The sequence below is a fragment of the Cupressus sempervirens genome, chromosome 4, assembly GCF_028749045.1.
Source record: "Cupressus sempervirens isolate cs-2001-9-10 chromosome 4, ASM2874904v1, whole genome shotgun sequence".
NCBI classification, from domain to species: domain Eukaryota; kingdom Viridiplantae; phylum Streptophyta; class Pinopsida; order Cupressales; family Cupressaceae; genus Cupressus; species Cupressus sempervirens.
The window spans coordinates 589,416,321-589,443,507 of record NC_143121.1 but is presented as its reverse complement, the minus strand read 5'-3'; the positions used below and the strand labels follow the sequence as shown (position 1 = coordinate 589,443,507).

At 31.9% G+C, this 27,187-nt stretch overlaps 1 pseudogene; it reads left to right on the top strand.

Moving 5' to 3' along the window:
• The window catches only part of LOC149562578 (floricaula/leafy-like protein pseudogene), a 55,330-nt pseudogene extending 30,431 nt beyond the window's left edge, over nucleotides 1-24,899 (top strand).
• The last annotated feature ends 2,288 nt before the right edge of the window (nucleotides 24,900-27,187 follow it).

Genomic DNA, 27,187 nt, shown 5'->3' with positions numbered 1-27,187 from the left:
AAGCATCAGTATTATCAAGTGTCGAGTAACATAGAATTGGCCTAGTTGTTTGTGATGGCACAAATAACTATGTAAACCATTTTTGAGCTGACATATGGATATATCTCAAAGCTTTGAAGATAAGATCAAATCTATTTGGATTCCCTATGTGATCAACATGCAACCAATCAGAAAAATGGAAGGAATTGAGTGGGAAAAATGGATGAATCTCAATCATAGATTCATACCTAACCCTAAGCAACCAAAGTCTTTTTAAATGGAGACAAAGCCCCATAATTTAGAGTATATGAGAGAGAGCATTAGAGAATGCATGTGAGAAGGTGATGCTAGCAAAGATTTGAAGGAAGTGAAAAGGGGTGAATTGATTAGTATACATTCAAGGTGACTTAGAAGGAGGACAAAATTGCAGAATCAGTTATGAAAACAAAGGATCAAGGATACAATAATTTAATATCAGATTAGAAAGGATCAAGAAGGACTGAATTGAGATCTAAAATTAGCAATACTAGATTGTAAGAGTATCAAATCAAACATTCTATTGTACTTTCTATCAATTGTATGAGCGGGATGAAATCATCTTTATTAAGGCTAACTTAACAATCATTGTGAAATTCTTTAAGAGGGTGACATTCTAAGTGAATGTTCTAAAGTCTATTAGCTAGACACAATTTTAATAGGGTGTTAAAATTCTTTAACAGGGTGAGATCTAACAATCCTTTGTAAGCCTTTAATAGGGTGGGCCTTTCATAGGGAAAATCATGAGAATGGTCAAATCATGTAACCTTAATAGGTGAACTTTATTGATATAATGGTGAAGAATTTTGGGTGTCATCCCCAGCTCAATTTTGCCTTCTCATTAGAGGGTTTTGGGGTAATCATATCTAGTGTCAAGTGTTTATGTGGATGCATTTACTTTACATGTTATTTCAATATTTTTATGTATGCATTGTGTTAAAGTTAAAATTTTTATTGGTTAGAGATTACTGCTTCTGATTCACCCCCTCTCTCAGAAGTATACATTTCCCATTTGTATTTCCAACAAATTGGAGATGAGCCCTATGCTCTTCCAAGACAATGTGAGCAAGTTTTTTACTTTGGCATTCCACACAAATCGGGTTGGTCATTTTTTGTTAGACATGATCCAAGAGGAAGGTTGGTAAATTATAATGTGATGGAAAAAGAAGATACTAAAGAAATAGAAGATGAAGCAAATGATAATCATGAATGACTATTACACAATGAAGAAGAAGAAGATGATGATGATTTTGGTGATGGTGATGATGATGGTGATGATGATGATTATGATGATGATGATGATGATGATGATGATCATGCTGATGAAGATGGTGATGATTAAAGTGATGATGGTCATGATGATTATGGTCATGATAATGGTGATGAAGATGATGATGATGGTGATGAAGATGATGGTGGTGACAAAAATCATTAAAGTGAGAATTATGATGATGGTGATGATAATGATGGCATGGATGAAGATGATGACCAATGACATGATCAATGAAATGCCCATCAACATATGATCAATGTCAATATAATAGGGTCATGATTTATTTATAGAATTTTTTTTGACATGTATGTTTTTATAATTAAGTTATTATGTGTTGAACTCTACTGTTATGGAGTATATACAATGACATTGCATAGCTACCAAACATAAAGTAGAGGTAAGAAATTATAAAATATACAATGATTTCGATGAATGCATCATGTAATTTTTGTCTTCTACTTAATTTGTAGTACATAGAGCATTTTAAGTGAACAACTTTAACTTTTCATTCACTATAATATGGGTGAATTTGATGAGCAAGGTGACCAATTTTTTCTTTGAAAACCATATGTGTAAATATAAATATTAAGTACAACATGTCCAATATTTTTGAGATATACACATTAATTAGACCAAATTTTTGGCTAACTTAAGATAAATGATTTACATATGTAGGATATTCAACATTTTTGATGAGGATCTTGCATAGTTACATGGATTAACGGGTATAAGTCAATAAACCCTATAGATACACTTTTTTATTTGCATATCTTCTCTTTATAGTCAACATCAACTTTAGTCCTAGTGTCTCTCATTTTATGGATTGTAGGTATCACCAAATAGGTATTTATCTAATTTGTCTTCCTTGAGTGAAGAAAATGTGGGAATAGAAGACAAAAATGAGACATGTAGTAGGTCTAAAATAGGGAGATCAACTAGAGCTCAAAAGACTAGAAGAAAATTCAATAAACTAATACATTGTTTTCTTGCTGGGGGGGGGGGGGGGGTCATGTTATTATAATAATAAGAGTGAACATGATAGGAAAGTTTCTTTAAGGTATATACATCTTCAGAAAGAATGGGTACCCAAGGAACTACATTGAGTTAATAGTGATTTTTATGTTAATGAAAGGATATATTGCATAGCTCCATCTTCATTACATGGTTTGAGCCTCTTTTCCATGGATGACATAAAGGTCTATTATAGTAAAGTTGTTGAAGTCATGGTGTATGTAGAACCTTGTTACAATTACAACAATTGGATGTGGATTGTGCAATATAAAAAAAGTATGCATAGGTATGCATTATCACCAAATCATATATAATGCAAAGAAACTAATCAAAGTAAAAGGTTCACTATGTATATTGATGGAAGGCCAAAAGAAACAGGGAATATTGTAGGATTTATAAATAGTTCTCAACCTATGTCAAATAATAAGTGGTCAAATTATATATTCGAGGCACACAAGGGAAATCATGTTTTTGTATATACAATAAAATCAATAAGTGCATGGGGAAGAGCTCCTAATAGATTGCAATTTGAATCATGTAGATACAAAAAAGTTCTCTATCATGGGATTGGTATGTATAACATTTAAACCAATTGCCTCCAATTAATATTGATTCCAATATAAAATCTATTGTTTTATTACTATTTTTTTTGGTAAGTGTATTACTTTCATTTCACTGTTGATTGCTAAGAGGGCAAAAGCACAAACCCGTGTCACCCTTTTGTAAAGGAAAAGGCTAACAAAAGTATAAATGTTTACCTATAATGACATAAAATTGGTATTATTATTTTAAATTTTGAAATGAAGTAAACTAATGAAATGTGTAGAAATGTATGAAGTTTAGGATTATAATTTTTAATAATAATTTGGAATAAGAATTGATATATTATCCTAATTTTTATAGATAATTTTTTAGGTGCTGAAAAATGTTAAAAATTAGGGGTCTAGGTCCCACCACAAAACTATATGGAAATAAACTTTTTACCCTTTGATCTCAGACTATGTTATAGATAACATATATATTTAGAACAATCAAAAATAAAAATTCACTTTACACCTATATTTTCTTTTCTATGAGGATTGAAATCTCAACTTAGCATAAATCAATAGTTTTCATCTCTCACCACATTTTTCAAAACAAATCTATTCTAACCAAGAGAAAAATTATACATTCTAGAAAATGACTCTCTCCTCTAGAATGTCATATAATTTTTAGATTTTTTTGTTATGATCTAATATTTTTTCCTTTCTCAAAATTGACATCTTTTCAAGTGTTAAAATGACACGGTTGAAGGATTTTTTAATTACAATATACTATATCTAATTAAGATACTTAAAATCTATATGAGAATATTCTTGAATATAAGCACTATAAAATGGTGTTTACATATTATTAAAAAAAATAATAAAAAATTGTTAGAGTTATTGAAACACCACTTTTATGAAATAATTTTATTTCTTTAGTAATTGGATACAAACTAGTATAAAACATGCATGTAATAGACATTTCCAAATGGAAAAGTGTGAGACCATATATAACTTAGCTAGAATGAATTTATTTAGATCACATGTTTAAAAAAAATAGACTTTTAGATAGAAATACTCAAATTTAGTCACTTTGATAAGTCAACCTGAAAGGTGACACAACTTTGTACTTTTACCCAAGAATTAGTAATCCTTTTCATAGGGTGACACAAATAGACCACCACCCATAGGTAGGGATGCACCATCTCACACACCTTCTTTAGAGAAGGTAAACCTTAATTATTGTAATTATTCAAATTATTTAGAAACAAATGTCATATTATTATGTTCTTTTCATTATGGCTTTGGAGTTATTTTGATGAAATTTTACTGATATTGATGTCACAACTTGATACTTATTGATAGGGAAAAGCTAAAATGATAGTAGATCAAATGCAATCTAAAATATGGATGTCATTTCTAAATGATATTGTCCTTAGTGCTAACCCCATATTCATGGCCTACCAACTCGTACAAAGATACAATGATGAAATTCTTAACATTATTTTCGAGAGTGACATAAGCAAGGAGACAAAGGCACTGAAAGAAGAATTAATATGTAGAGTCAAATCTTTGAAGGTAAGTAGTAATTAATCTCAAGCAATAATAGAAGTTTAATAGATGTTTATATTTTATAGTATCTTATGGATCATGATCTAAAATATTATGTGTTCTTCTACAACAATTTGTGACACCTGCAAGATCATGTGGTGAACATGGTGAGGGTTGTAGCGCACAACCTTCATGTAAGCAACACTTTCTTTTTACAACATTACTAAAAATTATAGTATTATTACATTGTTGAATTTATTTAAGGCAAATTTAGTTATAACTCAGTACTATTCCATACTTGGGTATCTATTTGAACTAGTTTAGGTTGTGCTTGGCTATGAAAGGTGAGAGTGTTACGACCATGAAGTTCAACTAAGAACTTATTTACTATTAACAGATCCATGTAAAAACAAGATTGCACTAGTTAAATCAATGGTAGTATACTAAACTAGACATAGGGTTTCCAGACATTATAATATGCCTTGCACATTCTAGTTCCTTAGCAAAGTTTGGTATTTAATTAGACATTCATGGCTATTGATTCATGGTATGTTTGATTTCTTAAAATGTGGCAACACAAGATTCACATGGGATAAAAAGAGGATTAAAGCATCGCTATCCGAATCCTCCTTTTTTGAAAGAACATAATTATCATAATTTAGAATTCACTAATTGAAAATTCCCACTACTTTAAAAAAGATATTAGACTAGTGAAATTCATATCATGTCACATATTATTTTCTTTCAACCCTCTTTAGAATATTCTTCAAAAGTCACAAGAATAATGTACACATATTAACCAATTGTAGATACATCTAGATTGTTGTTGCAAGAACAATCAATGTTTTCTTTTTGAAACATACCATTTCACCTATTCTATTAATTTTAATAAAATAATTCATTTAGAGTTAAAATTAATAAAGTAAACCAAGTGAGCTAAATTTGAATTCCTTAGAATTTGAATATATCTAATATGCTTTTGGCAATATTGTAAGTGACCATAAGTAAACAAACAAAGATTTAAGATGTCTCATAAAACTTTCTAATTCTAATATAGAAGTAATATTAGAGGTATAAGATGTCTCATAAAATTCTAAAATTCTAATATAAAAGTAACATTAGAGGTAGGTACCAATAATATATTAAGTTCAACAAAAATTATATAATGCACTAATGTATTTCAAAAGTTAGGTACACAAGCAAGGTCGACTATGTGTGTTGGCATCAGTAGGTGGACAATTTTGAATGTAGTGGAAAACAAATTGATGCTAATTTTATGTTTCCTCTACTACTAACTATTACATTTGGTGCTTTTTTTGACAGATTAACAACAAGATTATACTATAGGTTAACCTATTTTTCCTTCTCCATCATGTTTAAATAAATGATTATTCTATGCTTACTGTATTCAAATGAAATATGATTGTTAAAAGTGAACCTTATAATATTGGGTAATTATTAATTTATCATTCACTTAAGAATTTTTTATGTACTAAGTAGATACAAGAAATGTTTAAATTGAGTGTTTATGAAATTTACAACCATTTCAAAAATGAAAGGTATGTAGAAAAGAATGACATTGATTTCACTTGGCCATCTTACCTAACCTAGTCCTTGTGTTTGTGTTGGTAACCTTATGACTATTATTGGTATATTTATTTGATTTTTAAGCCTATCCTACTCAATATTGAAATATGACATCTAATGTTGAAAGTGAAACTAGTTCAACATTGTTTGTTTTCATCAACATTATAACATTTAACTTTTATTTTCAGATGCTTCTAGCTATTATCCCATTTGATATTTATCCATTACAAATGTCTTTGCTAACAATATTATATTCTTTAGCTCATGATGAAATATGGATGCCTCCTTTGTTCATCACTACAATTTTTTTGAGTGCATTGTTGGCAACAAGAAGCATGCAAACATCGTTGACTATGCCAAGTACAATTGGTAAAGCCTTGTTTTGCTATATTTTGTAATGTGCTAACCATGCATTGTTTTCTTGTTGGGTGGATTTTATACTCATGTACCTATTTTGTGCACTAATAGATAGACCTTCAGTTGATAGATAAATAGAGACCAGTACTATGAAGTTGATCCATTTCCTAGAGTAGCCTGTGTGACTAGTATTGGTTCATTTTTGTGGATATTGTTGTTGAACAAGAAAACTATGTTTTCATTAAAATTATGAAAGCTTCCAAGTGCTTTAAAATTGTTATAATTTATAGTGTAACTATAGTTTACTTATCCATAACTCATTTTGGACTGATAATCCCATGGTGTTTTTGTTGGAAATAATGTTTCCTTTGATCATCTTTTTGATATAACATTGAGTCTATTTGAACCCACCATACGTAAAAGGTACATAGTTTCATATCATTGCTACAATATTTTTCTTTTCTTCCATTTTGTTGTACAATATTAAATTTATTGATCTAACAATTTTTTTTTTTAAAAAGGTGGAATGACCAAGGTCTTGAATTAAAAAATTAGCTTATTACATCTTTTGAGGACCCTTTTGGAAAAAAACATTTATGACACTGCCCTACTTCTCAAAAGAGCATTAAAACATATAAAAATTGTGAGGGACCAATATAGAAGGGGTCTAAAGGAGAACTCAAAGTATTGTTAGAGTAAATAATTAATTATTAATTATTTATTCTATTTACTTAAGCTTACTTAGGTAAATGCATTTATTAATTAGTTGTAGTCTAGGAGTTAGTTATAAGTTGTTGACAATACGAGAATTTGTTCTCTCCTAAGTCATACTTATCCTCTCACATTGTTCGAGGACTTTCCACCTTAAGTCGATGTATGCTTAGTTGTCACACTTATCTCCTAGCACCTTCTAGCTTGTTCTAGAAGATTCCTGGAGCTCTTTATAAGCAGGCTCCCTCTTTGTATTTTCACATCACATATCACTTTTTGCATATTGTAAATACATATTTTCTTGTGTTTCAATATCTTGTGGTCTCTCATGTCTATTTAGGGTTTTTACCTTGCTCCATGCTCTTCCTCTCCTTGGCTTCTCTTTGACAGGTTCTCGAATGCAGGTGATCTTGGGCATCTTCGGAGTTGGCTTTCATCAACTCCAACATGGTACCAGAGCCTTCCTACTACTTCCTTGTCTGAAGATTCTTGAAGCCATGATCATTGGATGAATATTAATGTTACATTGCTATGATCTTGACAGCCTGTTGAGATTTTAGCGTTGCATGTCAGTTTAGTGAGTTTGCATGTCAGTTTTGACAACTACCCAAATCTTGCATGTCATAATTTATGGTTGCATGTTGCTTCTAATCAATTGCATGTCAAAATTTATGGTTGCATGCTACTTCTAATCATTTGCATGTTAGTTCTTGGTGAATTTGGTGGTTGCATGTTGCTTCTAATCAACTGCATGTCAAAATTTATGGCTGCATGCTACTTCTAATCATTTGCATGTTAGTTCTTGGTAAATTTGGTGGTTGCATGTCGCTTCTAATCAACTGCATGCCAAAATTTATGGTTGCATGCTACTTCTAATCATTTGCATGTTAGTTCTTGGTGAATATGGTGGATATCTTGAGTATTTTAGGCCTGAGGATCATTTTCCTGGCATGGATTCTCTTGTTTTTTGCTGTACTTTGTCTTGTTATAGCTTGTTTTTAGTTTTGATCACTATAGCTATCATTTGAAGCACTTTTATGTATCGCACTGAGATAAAGTTCCACTCTTGCATTTCAAGGGTCATGAACATTGTTTTATAGTTAGTTGTACATGCACTATTTTCATAAAGCACCATGGGGGGGATAGTTTTTTGCTATTTTAGACTTCTCCCTTTGTCAAGTGAGTGTCCCTTCGATGACATTAGCCCATGTAGAGTCAGTTTGACCATGTCTTTATAGGTGTCTGTACGTCTTTCCCTCTTTCATCATTCTTAGTTCGTTTGCAGGAGACTTTATCCCACCTTCTCAATTGCCTCTCATCACACCCCATCTACATTAAGGGGGGGTTATGCTATTGTTCTAATGCATTTGTGGTTCGATGGTTCGATAGTGTGAACTATGTATTTAGTGGTTGATCCTATGTACAAGGCGATTGCAATGGCTAGATACCTATGCATTTCAGTGAGATGGATCATCTACCATATAGACATGCTCAATTCGTACCTTCTTCTTCCATGGAGGTTCTTTAGATCAGCAATTTGACAAATTTGCAGCTTCTTCATGCTTTAGTGATGGTTCGTCATGATCACTCCTTGTTCCTATTTTAGGGGACATTTTCCTAGTTGGAGGCTTCTTTAGTTCTTCACTACGTTACCTCTTTTTGGGGGAGGGTTTTTCCCACGTGGTTTTCTCTCTTTCCCCATTTTTAGAGGTTGAATTTTGTTGCATTGTTCATGGGTACCTAACATGGCCTCATTGCTCAGACCCATTCTACATTTCATCTTAGTTTTGTGAGCTTAAGGCATTTCCCTAAGTTTCACTTAAGGGGGATGTTAGAGTAAATAATTAATTATTAATTATTTATTCTATTTACTTAAGCTTACTTAGGTAAATGCATTTATTAATTAGTTGTAGTCTAGGAGTTAGTTATAAGTTGTTGACAATACGGGAGTTTGTTCTCTCCTAAGTCATACTTATTCTCTCACATTGTTCAAGGACTTTCCACCTTAAGTGGATGTATGCTTAGTTGTCACACTTATCTCCTAGCACCTTTTAGCTTGTTCTAGAAGATTCCTGGAGCTCTTTATAAGCAGGCTTCCTCTTTGTATTTTCACATCACATATCACTTCTTGCATATTGTAAATACATATTTTCTTGTGTTTCAATATCTTGTGGTCTCTCATGTCTGTTTAGGGTTTTTCCCTTGCTCTATGCTCTTCCTCTCCTTGGCTTCTCTTTGATAGGTTCTCGCATGTAGGTGATCTTGGACATCTTTAGAGTTGGCTTTCATCAACTCCAACAATTATGATTGTCTTGTGATTCCACCGATGGAGTGGAATGAAATAATAGAAGATGCAAAAGAGAAAAGGTTGTATGATAAAGAAAATGAACTAGAAGAGGGAAAAGGAAGGTATGTCATGATATTATTAAGTAGAATGTAAGCATGCACTAATTAGTGATGTTTGTAAATATATAATCTAATATGTTTCAAACTATTCATAAACTGTAGAACACATCAGTGGCTACAAAAGTGAGAGTAGAAAAGGTTGGCCAAGACAAACTTGGCTCTAGTGGCTATATGAATCTTCAATCTTGATTGTAAGTAGTGGCAATGGAATTTCATATAATTTTTTAATATAATGTTACAAAAAAAATTATTTTATCAAATAATACATGAAAAATTGACAATATTAAGAAAAAATATAGGACACAAAATTCAATGTAGAGCACACAGATGAAGATAAAAATATTTCTTTGAAGGAAGGCTATAAAGTCGTGGCTATACACCTACACCAATAATTTGAAATCCATACCCAAGAATCTAGTGCCCCAAATGAGACACAAGTAAATTGGTCAAATGAAAAGTAAATCAAATTGAATAGTTGAGAAATTTCTTTTTTGGTGTTAGTTTCGAACATAAATTGACTATATAACAATGTGCATAACATTTCACTGCAACCTTCATATCCTATCATAGAACTTGGGTGTGATGAAGGCCATGATGTTCATCATAGTGGTGGAGGTATTAATTTGCTATTGGAAATTAATCATGCAATTATGAATATAATTTAACATCTTCAATTACAATTTGATGTGTAACCTTTTTTGAATATTTTAGAGCATGTTGAACACCATGGTGAAGGAGTGGAGCATGTTCCAAGTGTTCAACATGTTGACATGGTGATGGATCAAAATGTTAGTGTACATGATGTGGCATTGTTAGGTAAGAAAAAAGTATGTTATGTTGTACTAGTTAATTAAATACTTGTAATAGTTATAAAAAGAAAAAGAGTATGCCAATTTAACCCATTAACTTGTTTTTTCAATAGAGCCCCCTTTAGTGCAGTAGCCTCCTACTCCTCAAAATAGGAGGAGGCATCATAATTTGACATTACATTTTCCACAAGAGGAGGAAAGTGAGGAAGATATTGATGTTCTTTTTAGCCTTTTTCTTAAGAGAACTAAGAAAATAAATAGAAGAAATGATTTTTAAAAAACACTCTTTGATAAAATTCATTGGATAATGAAAGAACATTGTTTTAAGTAATTATCTATGAATGTTGCATATTAATATTGATTTTTATTTCATGTTAATGAATATTGTTATGTGTTAATGAAGTCTTGATTAGTATTGTGTATTAATGAATTTTATGTGATTGTATTGATTGAATGGTATAGTTCATAAATGGATGAATGAATGAATGAAGTATGTAATTAGATAATAATAGGAAATTTAGATTGATGTTAGGGGGAGGGTGGGTGGCACTAGATGAGCTTCCACCTTCATGTGGTTGGCCTTGTTAAGTAGAGAATATTAAAGTATTCTCGAAACCAAATGAAGCTCAAACTAACATACCAATGGTATCTTCCTAACCAGCTAATAGCTTCTTTTCTTTGAGATAGAGTTTTATGTCCATTCCTAGATATCAATCACTATGCTTTTAGGCTCCTCAATTTCCTACTCTATTCTTTCTTCTACTTCAAAAATATTACCAAAGTAGCAATTTATTCTTGATCATCTTTAGCATAGTTACCAAGCAATATAATTTTGATCCCTATACCTTTGCTTCCTTCAACTATTGTTCTATAGTATTCATCAGGTTTTCATCCCTCACCCACATTTTTTCAAACCTGAAATGATATTATTTTGGGAGTGACTCCTCAATGATATTCAACTAAACTAAAAAGTGATTTGAACTAGAATAAGGGAGGATATGGGATGAGATAGTATATTGAAATCAATTGTTATTGAGATTCTTTGGTGATTCTCCACAAATATGAATTAATTATAGCATTAAGTTTAAAACTCACAATATTTAAAAAATAAAATAAAATCATGTGCAACATATGCTTACACCAGCCTTCCTATAGGGATCTGGGAAAGCATTTTCTGTTGGTGGATTGAGGATTTCTATACAATGTATTGTTGAAGTTGATGACATATCAACCCCTCAACTCCCAAGAATCACCTACATGCAAACACCTATCACAGAAAGAGAGAAGAAAAAACTATGGAGGCTAGAATTCTTAGATCCATAAATGAGACATTCTTGATGAGCAAAAAGAGAGATTGCTATGATAAAAAGTGAATGAATAAAAATACAAAGAGATAAATCCATATAAAAGGAGACCAAAACCCTAAAAAGGTCTAACTTAGGTTTTATGATAATAATTAATAAAATAATTAATTATTATATGCCTAAATTTTAGCTTAAGTAAACAAGAGATAATAAGTGACTTAATAATTAAATCAAATTGATTTAATTAATAAGGTAATATCTTATTACTCTAATGCCACCCCCCTCCCCCCTTAAGATAAACTTAGGGAGTTGCTAAAAATATAGAAACTATTGCTGAAAGCAAATTGGGTCTCAACAATAAGGCCTGATGAGGTACCCAAGCACAACTACATCTCTGTAAAGAGGAGAAATAGAGAAAACCACATGCAAAAAAATCCTACTCCAAAAAGAGATAAAAATAATGTTCTATAAGATAGGAACAAAATATGATCATGAAGAACACCACTAAAGCATGAAGCTACAAACACTACAAAACTACTAATCTAAAGAACCTTGACTATATAAAACATGACCAGGTAGAGAAGACTAAGTCTAAAGAGTTGATCAATCAAAGATGGAAGGTATCTTCATGGTCTCCAAAAATAGGAATGAAAGAATATATATATGGTAAATGATCCATCTCACTGAAATGCATAGGTATCTAGCCACTGCAATCGCCTAGTACATAGGATCGAATATTGAATACATAGCTCAATACATCGAACCAAGAAAGAAATATAACCAACATAACCCCCCCCCCCCCCCCCCCCCCCCCTCATTATGCTGAGAGGTAAGACATGAACACTAAAACATAATGCAATATCTCTTGCAAAAGGAAGAACTAGGAATATTGAGTGTGCAAAAGAAATATAAATACCTATAAAGGCACGTGTCATCGATACGTCAGGAGGCTAATATCTTGGAAAGAACACTCACTTGAAAAAGGAAGATGGTGAATATGGCCAACATGAAACCCCTCAAGGAAATTTATAATGTAGTGCATGTACAATAAAACACAAAGATGTGCAAGATCTTGAAATGCAATAGAGTGGTACTTTATCTTAGTGCATTTACAAAAAACCTACAAAAGAATGTCAAAAAAGATGAAAAGAGACATAAGGATGATACAAGAGATAGTACAACCCATGAAAAATCCTTTGAAATAATAAAATCAATCCCCATACCTAGAACAACCAAGATATCCATCAAAATGTAGAAAAGCAAAAAACTGAATGGGATGTACCTAGAGCAAAATTTGGAAAATAGAAAGTCTCAAAAATATGTCTCTTAGAGTGCAAAATAGAACTTTTGAATTTCATAGCCAAAATAGGCCACCAAATAGCATAAAAAATCCAAATAAACTACACCATCATGATGGGCCTAGAATAAGCTTTCTGGTGCTCCTTTGGATCAAAAAATAGAGTTTGGATGAGCAAGTTATGGCCAAAAAACCACATGCAAGTCCAAAAAGTGCTAGAAAAGCAGATCCATGTAAAATGCCTAAAAAAGTGTGCCCATTAGTACCCAAAATTTTCTCAAGAAGTGTGTCAGTTTTATACCAAAATTGTCTCAATTTGTGTGCCCAAAAATCTCAATTTTTGTACCACAAATCAAAAATCATCACCTTAGGAAATGTGACAATCACAATTTTTGGAAAATCTTGATTTGTGTGCCATTTTTTTGAAAATAATAATCTCGAGAAATGTGAAAAAAATTAGAAAATTGCTGCCTTGAGAAACATGCCTAATCTAGGAGAAAATTTTTAGCCTCAAATTCCAAATTTGACAAATTTTATATGAAAATAGGGGTTTTGGGTCACTTTGAGCTCAATGGTGATGTTCGTTTAGGCTCAAAGTTCACCAAAAATAGGTGACCCCTAGATTTAATACAAAATGATTATGAGAAATGAAATCCTCTAAAAGAAAAGGTACAAATCTAAAATCCAAGTTAGATCTCTTAGAAACAGAAAGGGGCATGAAGATCTGGAGCTCTCATACCATGTTGAAGTTGATGAAAATCAATTTTACAGATCCCAAGAATCACCTATATGAAAACACCTATGACAAAAAGAGAGAAGAGAAAACTATGGAAGTTGGAATTCCCAAATCTATATATGAGACATTCTTGATGAGAAAAAAGAGAGATTCCTATAATCAAAAGTGAAAGAATAAAAATACAAAGAGATCAGTCCATATAAAAGGAGATCAAAACACTAAAAAAGTCTAACCTAGGTTGCATGATAATAATTAATAACATAATTAATTATTATATGTCTAAAGTTTAGCTTAAGTAAATTGGAGATAATAAGTGACTTAATAATTAAATCAAATTGATTTAATTAATAAGGCAATATATTATTTCTCTAACATGTATTAGCTTCTATACCAGATTCATACATCCAAGAAAAATCTAGTAAGATTTTTATTTCTATTGAGAAATCCCTTTTTTTCGAAGCACAAAATTTTAATATTCTAATGCTTGTGAGAGCTAGGAAACTAACTAATAAGCATTGCAAATATAATTCTTTCTTTCAATGAATTGTATTAAGGAACTTAGTGACAATGTCTTGTATTACACTCTTGGAGATGGTGACCCCAAAATTTTGTAGAATTGAGAGTTGGAAAGTAAAGTTATAAAATCTTAAAGAGACATATTTTTTTTGATAAAAGAAACTTTATTTTGGTAACCACTTTTTAACTTGCCTTGACATTTGATGTAAGGAGGTGTTAATACATTATTATTACCAAACTCTATAACTAGGCTACTTCGAAACCTACCAAACATATTACCATTATGTTTGTTAAATAGATTGTTCTTTCTTTAATAACTCTTAAAATGCCCAAATGTTTGAAGAACAATTGAATACAATAGTTGGGAAATGTTATTTGATAACTAATTTCTATCTGAATTATAGGTATAGCTCCATTGTAGGTGATTTTCAAAGAATTTTTTTGCTTCTAATCCTTCTATGGTGTGTTCTTGACCAATAAATAGAAGAGGTAAACCAAGTTAGACCTAGATAGGAATAACTCAAGCAATGGGTTGGTCTTGAAATCAGATCAACTCCAAAAATCCACACATCTTATGAATACATGTAATTGACTATGTAGTTATGATAACTTTTAGTATGAGTAAAATGTAGGATGAAATGATATGAAGTCACAATAGAAATATTCCTTCTAACTTTAGTAATTCTCTAATTACTTTGTCAATTCATTAAATGAAAAAGTTAAACAAAGCTCCATTTGTCTTTAGATTTCTAATCTAACCCATAAGAAATACATTGATTAACATATGCATGGAATAGTAAATAAATGGCTTCAAATGCTTCTATTCTTGTCTCTATAATGAAAGAACATTTCACACCAAAATTTGTCGACCCCTCTATTATCAATAGAAATTACATATATAGTTGTCTATCATCTCTCAACTCTAGCAGAGATTGATTAACAACAAGTTATCATTGAGTCCTTTGGGAAAGTTGATTGATTGAGATGCATAATGCTAAGCAAGATGGTTGAGATATATTTCACTACCAACACGTTGGTCAATTTGATTGAACAAGAGATGGATGATGTTGTTAGGATCATGGCTGAAATATACAACCTTGATCTTCTTTTTGGAGAGAAATATGGCATTAAATTTATAATTATGGAAGAAAGGAGAAGGCTTGAAAAAGCAAAGAGGAAGAAGCATATGGAACTCTTTTCTCTCATGGATGGAAAACAACACAAGAGTGATGAGAATTCTTTAGACACATTGTCTTAGGAAGATAATTTGTGCCTATCCATTACTACATATGTTTGAATGGAAGAGCTATCATTATACTTGGTTTTTGCATGCATATATAGATGCCTTCTTACTCTATTTTATGCTTGTTTTCCTTTGGGGGACATATATATTCTTGAGAAATTAATCAATTATAAAGTTGTACATGATAGTTGTAGTTTGTTCTTCTAAGAACACTATTTCATGCTCCAGTGTCCACATTTTCCTCATGTTTGTTTCTAGATATTATCCTCACAAAGTCACATAATTTAGATCATATTAGTAGGTAGCCTCTAAAGCTATAAAAATAGTAAATACTTGTAGTATTATATATACCTTTATGTAGAAATAGTTTCTTGTAATCACTCTTCCACCAAAAATAGAACTGAGAATTTTTTCAATATTCATATTATTCTAAGTAATAGTGTTGCATCTATTAGAAATGCTTTAGAATAACTTAGTTTGGGGGGGGGGGGGGGGGGGGGTGGTCGGGCGGTGAATAATTTATTCAAGGTCTAAATGTCCAATCAAACTTTTTCTTCAAGAAAAGTGTGCCCATCAAACTATTCATTCATCCATGCTTAAAATTTTCCTACTTAGCAAGTTACTATAAATCAACATGCAATCATAACACATAAAGAATCAACACATAACATAGTGATTTATGTGGAAACCCAATTTGGAAAAAAAACACCAGTAACATGCTACTCAATTCTCACTCTTTTGAAGTGATGCCTTGTGAAAGGCTTGCCCTATTAAAGGATACAACACATTGTTAAATATGACCTGGTTAAAGGATTTAACCACCCCCTTAGAAGTGGTCTTTGTCAAAGGACTTTAGAAAATTCACTTGGAATGTCACCCTATTAAAGGATTTATAAATGGCTATTAAACCAACCTAATTCCATAGGATTTAATCCTAACTAAAAATTGCTAGAGAGTAACAATAACAGGCTTTGACCTAATTACAATTCACAACTTATCTTGTAGATTTTAGATAACTTTTCAACTCATTACAGTTTGCTTGGCTTCAGTCTCTATAGTTCTGACAACTTTTCCTCCTCTTTAAGCTTTGTCTCCTTGAGTCATCATGCTCAATATACTAGTGCAATCATCTCTCTCTAACCACTTATTAAAGTAGAGTCTCTGTACTCTATTCTTCCTTCTCCTTGAAACCCTTCAACCACTTCACAATTTTGCACTCTAGCAACTCTAGCTTCTAGGCCTATGACTCCTTAAATAAAAATTTGGAGTCTTCTGTCTTGCTCAATTCTTCCCTCCTTCAATTTCACTTTGGATGGATTAGGTAGGATTCATTGAATCTAACCCATATTTTGTTCCTTCTAGAAACATCTTGAAGAATCCACTTGAATTCACTCAAAAATGGTTTACATAAAAGTCTATGCCACTAGCTCATCATTCTTATCCTCCATCTGGTTCACACAATTCTAAGTAACAACCTTGTCAGCTTAGATTTGGTGAATCTTTGACTTTTCCAATAATGTAGCAGCTCAGAATATTGAAAAATTGATGCTTGGCACATACTGTGTTACTTAGCATCTACTATGAATTCACTCGGCATTCACTAAGTTTTACTGGCACTCGGCAGTTGTTGCTTGCTTGGCATCTACATCTTACTCAACATCTAATCTTTACTTGGATCCTTCTATTTTACTCGGCACACACTAGACTCTCCATTTGCTTGGCTCCAACTAAAAATTTACTCAGTTGCAACTAGCTTGCTCGGTACTCACTAATGAACTTAGTTAAGCTTTGCAGTCAACCTTGTTACAACTTATACTTTTAAAGTTTCTAAGTGTGGCCAACCTTTGTATCTTCAAGTATATTATCAATACATCATTTTATCAATGTCTTAACTGATCCTTGCACTTCACTAAAAAACCATAACTCAACCTTTCCCTTAGGTACTTTTGTTACATCTTATTGATTAAATCCTCTTCATCAATCAACTTAGTGATAGTACTTGGATCTTATAAACAATTGACATTCCAACAAATAACAAGTTTGACATCAGTGACAAAACAATGATTGAAAACATTCTCTATCAAAATTGTCCTTCTTTGCAATCAATCTTCTTCTTACAATGATCTTTTCAATCAGATTTCCAACAATCTCCCTCTTTGACATTGATGGAAAACCAAATTGATTAACCATCAGACCAAACTATCTAACCATGTTAATGGAATGCTAACTAGGTTAGAATAGTAAGTCAAATACCAAAAAGAAATATGTTATCATCAATTTTCACTTCTCCCTCTCTGATCTACAATCCTAATTTCTTTACTTCTATTTCTCCCTCTTAGCTATTGTACCCTTTTTCATTCTTTCTCAACTCTATTTTATCTCTTTCTCTTTATCCTCAAATGTTGTTAATCAATTTCTAGCTCTTTCTCCCTCTTGTTTAGTTTCACTTCTCCCTCTTTGACAACAATGCCAAAGACATATTATCTCAACATCTTAACATGCAAATATATCATTTACAGGTACTTCAATTTCTCCCTCTGTCACCTTGCTTTGTGATTGATTTGGAACTTCAACACTTTGATTACTTCAGAAAAAATCCTAAAGTAAGTATCCTCTACATTAATGTAATAGTTTAACAATCAACTCATTTGATATAGGGCAATCCTTGCTATTACTTAAGTAGTTGTAGCTAGGGGTATCAACCCTAACTTACTTCTAAGATATTCAAATTCATCTTTAGGTAGTTATTTTGTAAAAATGTTAGCAATTTTTTTCCTTTGAACTAACATATTCCATTTTCACTTGCTTATCTTCAACTAATTCTCTTACATAGTGATACTTAATTGCAATATGCTTTGTTTTGGCATGCATCACAGGGTTCCTTGATATGTTGATAGCACATGTGTTATCACAATAGAGTATTACAGGTTCAATTACCTTTTCGTTCATACCTTGCAACAAATTTTTGATTCATAGAATATTGGTGCAATTGATAGCAGCTACAACATACTCAGCTTCTGTTGTGGACTGCGAGGTGCAACTTTTCTTTTTCCTGGTCCATGTAATCAATCTTTTCTCTAAGAAAAGTGCTCCTCCATTGGTGCTTTTTCTATCATCAATATTACCTCCCTAGTCGACATTAGTGTAGGTTCTCAACTCAAACTTTTCACTTCTTTTGTAATATAAGCCAAAGTCATCAATTCCTTTTAAGTATCTCAATATCCTTTTTATTTCCATTAGATGATTTTCTCTTGGATTTGAAGAAAATCTTGCCACTATCCTAGCAGATAATGCATTGTCTGGTCTACTATGCACAACATACTGCAGCTTTCCAATCATTAATCTATACAGTGTCTGATTCGCTTCAGCAAATTCATCATTCTTCAATAGCTTATGTCCTTTTACCATTATGTGCTGACTAGTTTTGAAGCTTCTAAACCAAATGTCTTGAGTATCTCCTTGATATATTTTTATTGGGTCACAAATATGCCATGCTTTAGTTGATGTACTTGCAATCCAACAAAGAATTTGATTTCTCCAAACATTGACATCTCAAACTCATGTTTCATCTAGTCAGCAAAATCTTTGCATAGAATCTCTTTTCCTCCAAATATTATATCATCAACAAAGATTGTAGATATCAAAATATCTTTACCTTTTTCTTCCTTGATATACAGGTTGTTGTTGTCATCTATTTTCTCAAATCCTATCTTCACAAGATATCTATGAAGTCTTTCATACCATGCTCTAGGTGCCAAACCATAGAGAGCTTTATGCAATTTGCAAACCATTTCCTTGTTGTCATCAACAAATCCCTCTAGTTGTTCAATGTAGACTTCCTCTTCTAGTATACCATTTAGAAAAGTAGACTTTACATCCATCTGATATACTTTGAAACTTTTGTAGGTAGCATATGCAAGTAATGTTCTTACTCCTTCCATTCTTGCAACTAGCGAAAATGTTTCCCCATAATCTAGTACTTCTTGTTGTACATAACCTTTGTAGACTAATCGAGCCTTATTTCTTGTGATCTTTCCATTCTCATCAATTTTTTTCCTAAATACCCACTTTGAACCAATTACATTCTTACCAGCTGGTCTAGGAACTAGAGTCTAGGTTTGGTTCTTCTCAATCTATTCTATCTCCTCTTTCATGGCTTTATACCAGTCATCATCTTGTAGTGCATCGTTCACTATCTTAGGTTCAATCTTGCTCATCATGCACGATTCATTTCTTAATCTATTCCTTGTCATTGGTTTGGCATCCTTATCAAAAATTATTTGTTCTATAGGGTGATGTCTTTTCACATATCTGGATAATCTTTGTTCTATCCTTCTTTCCATGTTTGGTCCTTCAGCTTCAAAATCACTATGCACATCATTCTCAAGTATTTGACCATCTCTTCCATGTGTGCTATTTGTAGAGTTAGAATGAGCATTGTTTTCATTCTATAACTTGACTTCAGAATGCAACTTGGCATTCACTGCTTGTGACTCAGCTGATATTGAAACTTGTTGTTGATTTCAAATTTGATTGGCAACTTCATCTTCAATAGGCATTCCTTCATAGAAGTATACAAAGGATCTATACTCTTGTAGTTCTTTAGATTCATCAACTTGGACTTCTACGTGCTCATCAAAATTAACATTTACACTCTCCACAATCTTATTAGTGTTAACATTCAAACACTTATATGCTTTGCTTCTAGTGGAGTATCCAAGGAATATGCCTTCATCACTCTTTGCATCAAACTTTCCATTTCTAGTATCTTTAAGAATATATTATTTACAACCAAATACTTTGAAATGTTTTACATTAGATGAGTGACCATACTAAAATTCAAAAGGTGTTGCATTTGTACCTTTCTTGACTTGGAATTGATTCAAGGTGTAAATAGTAGTACTTACAACTTCTCTCTAGTACTTTAGAGCAATATTTTTCTCCATCATTAAAGTTCTTGCATAGTTTATTACTGATATATTTCTTCTCTTTGTAATGCCATTTTGTGGTGGAATTCTTGGTGCTAATGTTTCTCTTTTAATACCTTTGTCATTGCCAAATGTCTCAAATTATTTTGATGTAAACTCTCCTCCTCTATCTGATCTTAGGCACTTTAGATTCTTTCTTGTTTCTTTCTCCAATCTGGCCAAATACCACTTAAACATTTGTAATGCATCAATTTTTTTTTCAAGAACATAGTAGTCATCATCCTAGAATAGTCATCTACAAACAACATTATATATCTGTCTCCTTGGTAGCTTTGAACTTCTATTAGGCCACATAAGTCTGTATGGACTAGCTCTAATACTTATTTGGAATTGTAGGTTTTGCTTTTGAAACTTGACTTGGACATCTTTCCTAGTTGACATTGTTTGCACATTGTGTTTTTAGGCTTCTTCAATTTTGAAAAATCCTTGAATTTCTTCATTTTGCTAATACTAATCAGATTATCAAACTTGACATGACACAACCTTTTATGCCATAACCACACATCATCAAATTTAACAATAAGTTAGGTTGCATCTTCCATATCTAGGTAAAACAAATTACTCCTAGTTTGTTCAGCTTTTCCTATTAGATTTCTATCAGTGTCATAGATTTTGGCAGTTTTGTTTCCAAATTCTACTTTGCAACCTACATTGCCTAACTCTGATGCACTTAGTAAATTGTAGCTCAATCCTTCAACATAGTATGCATTATCACATGAGATTTTCTTTGTAAGTTTGATAGAACCTTTTCCTTTGATTTGACATGGAGCATCATTGCCAAATCTAACATTGTTTCCATTGTAATGAGTAAAGGTAATAAACTTACTTCTATCTCATATCGTGTGATGTGAGCATCCACTATATATGATCCACTTGTCATTTTTATTCACATAGGTTACTAGTGTTATTGCCTCATTTTCATCTGATTCATCCTTCATGGCTACATAGACTACTTCATCATCATTCTCATTAGAATCCTCTTCAATATTATAACATCTTTTTCCTTTGTTCTTGTAATCTCTGCTATCATCTTCTCTTTTATTCTTGTACTTGTTTCCTTCTTTGTAGTTCTTCTTCTATGTACATCTTGCAACAATATGATCTACTTCATTACAGTTAAAATAAATGATAGGTAGCTTACCTTTGAATTTACCTTTACCTCTATGAAATTTTCTAGCCAATAATGCTTCCAATTCTACCACATCTTCCTCATCTATGTTGTTGTCATTGGATGCATATTTTCCTTTATTCTTCTTCTTTGATTTTTCTTCCTTAGTGTCTTTCAATGTTAACTTGGCTTTGAAAGTAGATTCAAGATTCTTAGGTCTGTAGTTGTCAAAGTTGGACAATTCAAATGCAGTGAGTCTTCCTACTATCCCTTCAAAAGTTAGTGCATTTCTTAGTACACATCTCAACTCCAAGATGGCTGAAACTCTAATAGCATAGATAAGGAGTAGGGTTCTTAAGTATTTTCTATTAATAGTTTCATCCTCCAATTGACCACCCAAACTTCTTATAGCACTTACCACTTCTTTCATTCTAGTAGCATATTTAGCAGCATTCTCACCTTCCTCCATTTTCATGTCATCAAAATTTCCTCTAAGGCTTTGTTTTTTTTCTCTTTGGAAATTCTAATCTCCTCCATAGATATCTGATAGGGCTCTCCACATATTGGATGTAGTGTCACATCCCTTGATGTCATCAAATTCAGCATAGTTGAGTGTAGAGGCAATCTCCAACATTGCCTGATTGTGCTCCTTCCTTTTGCTCAACTCATTTGCAGAAAGGGGTCCAGCTAGATCTACATGTTCTTCTTCAATTAAGGTTTTTCCATAATCTCCTATTGATCCAAGGTGCAGCTTCATTAGGCTTTTCTATGCAATGAAGTTATCTCTGTTGAGCTTGGGAACTTCTCTATTGGACATCTTGATCTTCCTGCTTCTAGTACCTTCAAACTAAATCAGTAGATGGCTCTAATACCAATTGTTGGAAATGCTTTCAAATAATTGAGAGGGAAGTTGAATTAGCTATTCAAAGTCTAAATGTCCAATCAAAATTTTTCTTCAAGTAAAGTGTGCCCATCAAACTATTCATTCATCCATGCTTAAACTTTTCCTATTTAGCAAGTTACTATAAATCAACATGCAATCATAACACATGAATAATCAACACATAACATAGTGATTTACATGGAAACCCAATTTGAGAAAAACCACTAGTAACATGCTACTCAATTCTCACTCTTCTAAAGTGATGCCCTATGAAAGGCCTTCCTTGATAAAGGCTACAACACACTATTAAATGTGACCTGGTTAAAGGATTTAACCACCCTATTAGAAGTAGGCCTAGTCAAAGGACTTTAGAACATTCACTTGGAATGTCACCCTGTTAAAAGGGATTTAAAAATGGATATTAAACCAACCTAATTCCATAGGATTTAACCCTAACTGATACAATTTCTAGAGAGTAACAATAAGGGGCTTTGACCTAATTACAATTCATAACTTATCTTGTAGATTTTGGATCACTTTTCAACTCATCACAATTTTCCTAGCTTTTGTCTTTGTAGTTCTGATAGCTTGTCTTCCTCTTCAAGATTTGTCTCCTTGAGTCATCATGCTCAATATGCCAGTGCAATCATCTCTCTCTAACCACTTATTGAAGCTTAGTCTCTGTACTCTATTCTTCCTTCTCCTTGAAACCCTTCAACCACTTTGCAATTTGGCACTCTAGCAACTCTAGCTTCTTGGGCTGTGACTCCTTAAATATAAATGTAGAGTCCTCTTTCCCACTTGATTCTTCCCTCATTCAATTTTAGTTTGCATGGATTAGGTAGGATTCATTGAATCTAACCCATATTTTGTTCCTTCTAGAAACATCTTCAAGAATCCACTTGAATTTTCTCAAAAATAGTTTACATAAAAGTCTGTGCCACCAGCTCATCATCGTTATCCTCCATCTGGTTCACAAAATTCTAGGTAATAGCCTTGTCGACTTAGATTCCACAAATCTTCAACTTTTCCAATAATGCAACAGCTCAGTGCTATTGAAAAATTGGCACTCGGCGCATACTATGTTACTCGACATCCACTATGAATTCACTTGGCATTCACTATGTTTTACTAGTGCTCAGCACTTGTTTCTTTCTTTGGATCTACATCTTACTTGGCATCTAATCTTTACTCAGGTCCTTCTATTTTACTCAACACACACTAGATTCTCCATTTTCTCGGCTCAAACTAAAAATTTTCTCAGCTCCAACTAGCTTGCTCAACACTCACAAATGAACTTAGTTAAGCTTTGTAATCAACCTTGTTACAATTTATACTTCTAAAGTTTCTAAGTGTGGCCAACCTCTTTATCTTCAAGTATATTATCAATACATTATTTTATCAATTTCTTAATTGATCCTTGCAATTCATTAAAAAACCATAACTCAACCTTTCCCTTAGGTACTTTTGTTACATCTTATTGATTAAATCCTCGTCATCAATCAACTAAGTGATAGTACTTGGATCTTATAAGCAATTTTCATTCCATCAAATAACAAGGTTGACATTAGTGACAAAATGATGATTGAAAACATTCTCTATCAACAATGTTCTTCTTTGCAATCAATCTTCTTTTTACAATGATCTTTTCAATTAGATTTCCAACAACATCATTTGTAAAGATGCAATTATTTGTTATGATTCAACTCTTTAATGGGTTTTAAAACTTGTCTTCTTTGATAGTGTCAAATATGGTAATTTTCTCTTTTGGGATTAGTCTTCTAATAGTTTTTAGCATTGATTTTTTGGATCATACTTCAAGATGTCTTATATATCATTAGCAAAGGAATTCTTATTGTTAATCATGTACTATTATTACCATTGATACTAAAAACTATCTCACAGTCTATTCAAGAAGAGAAAATAATCATCTAGTATAGATTGTGTAAATTTGATACACTTTCGTAATTAAATCTGATACATATGTGACATGAACAATGATTAGTGGTGAAGGGGGTGATATTCAATAGCTTCTAAGATTCATCATTTCTATATGAAATGTATTCTTTGATTTATTATTTCTTTCTAATATTTGGTGAAGAGAAGGAATATATATGGATTATAAGGGTCTATTAGATCATATGATGATAACTTAGTTGGATTGGTGATATAGGTCAATCAATGGAAGAGCCTAATGGAGATAACAACATGATTCTTTCAAAATATAACTATCCATTAAACCTAAATATAGATAATGATAATGTGCTGCTACTCCAAAATAGTGGTCATTTAAGCACTGTAGTGAATAATAACTATTACAGTGATCAATAGCTCAAAGCTAGCAAGAAGCAAAGGAGAAGGCACTCAAAAGAGTCTAGAGAAGATGGAAAAGATAGGAAAAGAGAACACCCTTGTATTATAACTAAACCAAGAGAACTTGCAAGAGGAAAAAAGAATGTGCTTGACTAGATTTTTGATCTCAACAAGCAGTGTAGTAAGTTTCTCTTGGATGTTTAGCACATCACTAAGGAAAGAGGGGAGAAATGTCCTACAAATTTATTTGTTTATAATGCGCTATAATCACCTCAAAAAGATAGTGCATAGAATTTAAAACCAAATCTTGGTTCTTTTATTCAAATAAGATTAGATAACTTATCAAGAGAGAGTGATATTGTTTGTGACATGGATGAAAGTGTATTTACTTGGTTGAAGCAGTGTTTCAATCAATAGTGCAATAACTCTTCTTACATGTTCAAAAAAATATTTGAATGTGTGTTGAAATGCATGGTTGACCTTGTTCAACATGCTTTACTTTCATGTATAATACTCATATTTATATTTAATGTGGTTGTTTTGGCATCCCTATTATCCATGACTTGACAATACTATATTATATTGACATTGATGTCTATAATATTGAATAGTTATGTAGATCTCCAAAAACCATAGGTGTAACTTGATGGAAAACCATGTGCTATTGTTGGGAAAAGTGGTCTCATGGCTCTATATGATAGTTTATTTAGTTAGTTTACAATAGCTTTAATCTTATTTATGATTGTCATATTTCTAACACTCAATATACTTTCTTAGGAGATAAATAGGAAAGATAATTTATTTCAATACATTACACAAATTAAAGTATGTCTTGCTATCATGCAACTAGACGTTGCATCATCCAAACTTCTTGTAACTGATAATGAATTTAGAGTTCAAAAAACAATTCAGCAAAACTATAGGTTCTTTGGTAGAGCTATTTGTAGTTTTAATTTTCAATGAAAATGATGTAGTGAGCACAAGAAAAGCACCATACAAGGTATTTATTCCTACAAAAAATTTAAAACACATGCTTTGTTTATAACTATGCCAAAAAAAATATTTGTGATTTATTTTAGCTAATTGTTTGTGATAGATTGTTTGAAGACTAACTTCCATACACTTACCATTCCAAGTGGTATGTGGACCTATTTTGGACAACATTTAAACATGATAGAAAAATATTGTTAGATATTTCATGAGAAATCAAAATATTATCTACCAATACATGCATATATCCAAGAGTTGAGAGACCTTCTCAAGTATTACATGGAAGACCTATTACAATTTGCTTACAAAACATAATAATTAAGCTCAGTTACTTTAAGAAAATAAAGGGAAATTCTTAAACTCTTCTTAACATATCATGAACTTCAGACTATGATAAAGGAAAGCTATTACTAAAATCATTCCCTTTGGATCATTACAATATATCCTCACAAATTACTTAACTTGAATAGCTACATCAATGCAAGTCATATATAGATGTTAAAAAAGATGGCTCTCACAATAAATGAATCAAACACAATATAATTTGTTAGAGAAAATGAGTTTTCATAGAGATCATTTCACTATTTGTGCTCTTACTCTCAAATGGTTCTTTTTTTTTAGGTATATTCTTAAATTTTGTTAGACATAACTAGCTTTTGGAAGTCTTCTTGTTCATTGGATTGAATTCTTCTTTTGGAAGCTTCCCTTAAACTAATTTCATATAATTGTACCTTTTTTATCTTCTACCACCGTTGTTATGCATCACTTGAAAAAGTTATCGACATCCACAGGACTATTACTTTACTCTTTACTTATTCACTATGATTGAATAATTGTTGTAGTAGTTGCATAAGGTTAAGTGGGTTATTAGATTTTGAATGTATTAAGAAGAAAAATGTCATGGTATTACATGTTTTAGGTTAAAGGTCATTTACAATTTTGGTCTTAATATATCTATAGTAGTGCTTTTATTATAGGGAGATGTTTAAATGATGAGTTTGATTGTCTTCTGGTAGTCTTCTTCTACATTGGATTAAAATCTTCCTTTTCAAGTTGCCCTCCTTTTTGATCTTTGACTACCACTATTATGCATAACTTAATAAAGTTGTTGACAGTCATGGGACTATCTCTTTGTTTATCAACTATGACTTTTATAGCACACACATTAAAATTAATTCTATCATGCTTAATGACTGCTCTTGTTGACATGCTCTAATTTCTTTAAGAACTTTTTAGATCCAATAGTATGAATAGATTAATCAGAAAATGGTCATAGTATTAAATATTTCATGCAAAACTCCATTTACTATCTATGCTCTTAATGTGTCATCTATAACAAGTCCCTCATTTAGCTAGATGTGTAAACTATCATAGTAAATTAAGTGTATCATGCTTAATGCCATTTTGGACTTAATATATTTGTAACAGTGATTCATTCTAGTTAGATGCTTAAACTATTAGGCTTTGAATAGCTTTTTACATTGTTTTCTTGTTCATTGGACTGAGTTCTTTCTTTTGAAGCTTCCCTTAGACTAATTTCATGTAACAATATCCTTTTGATCTTC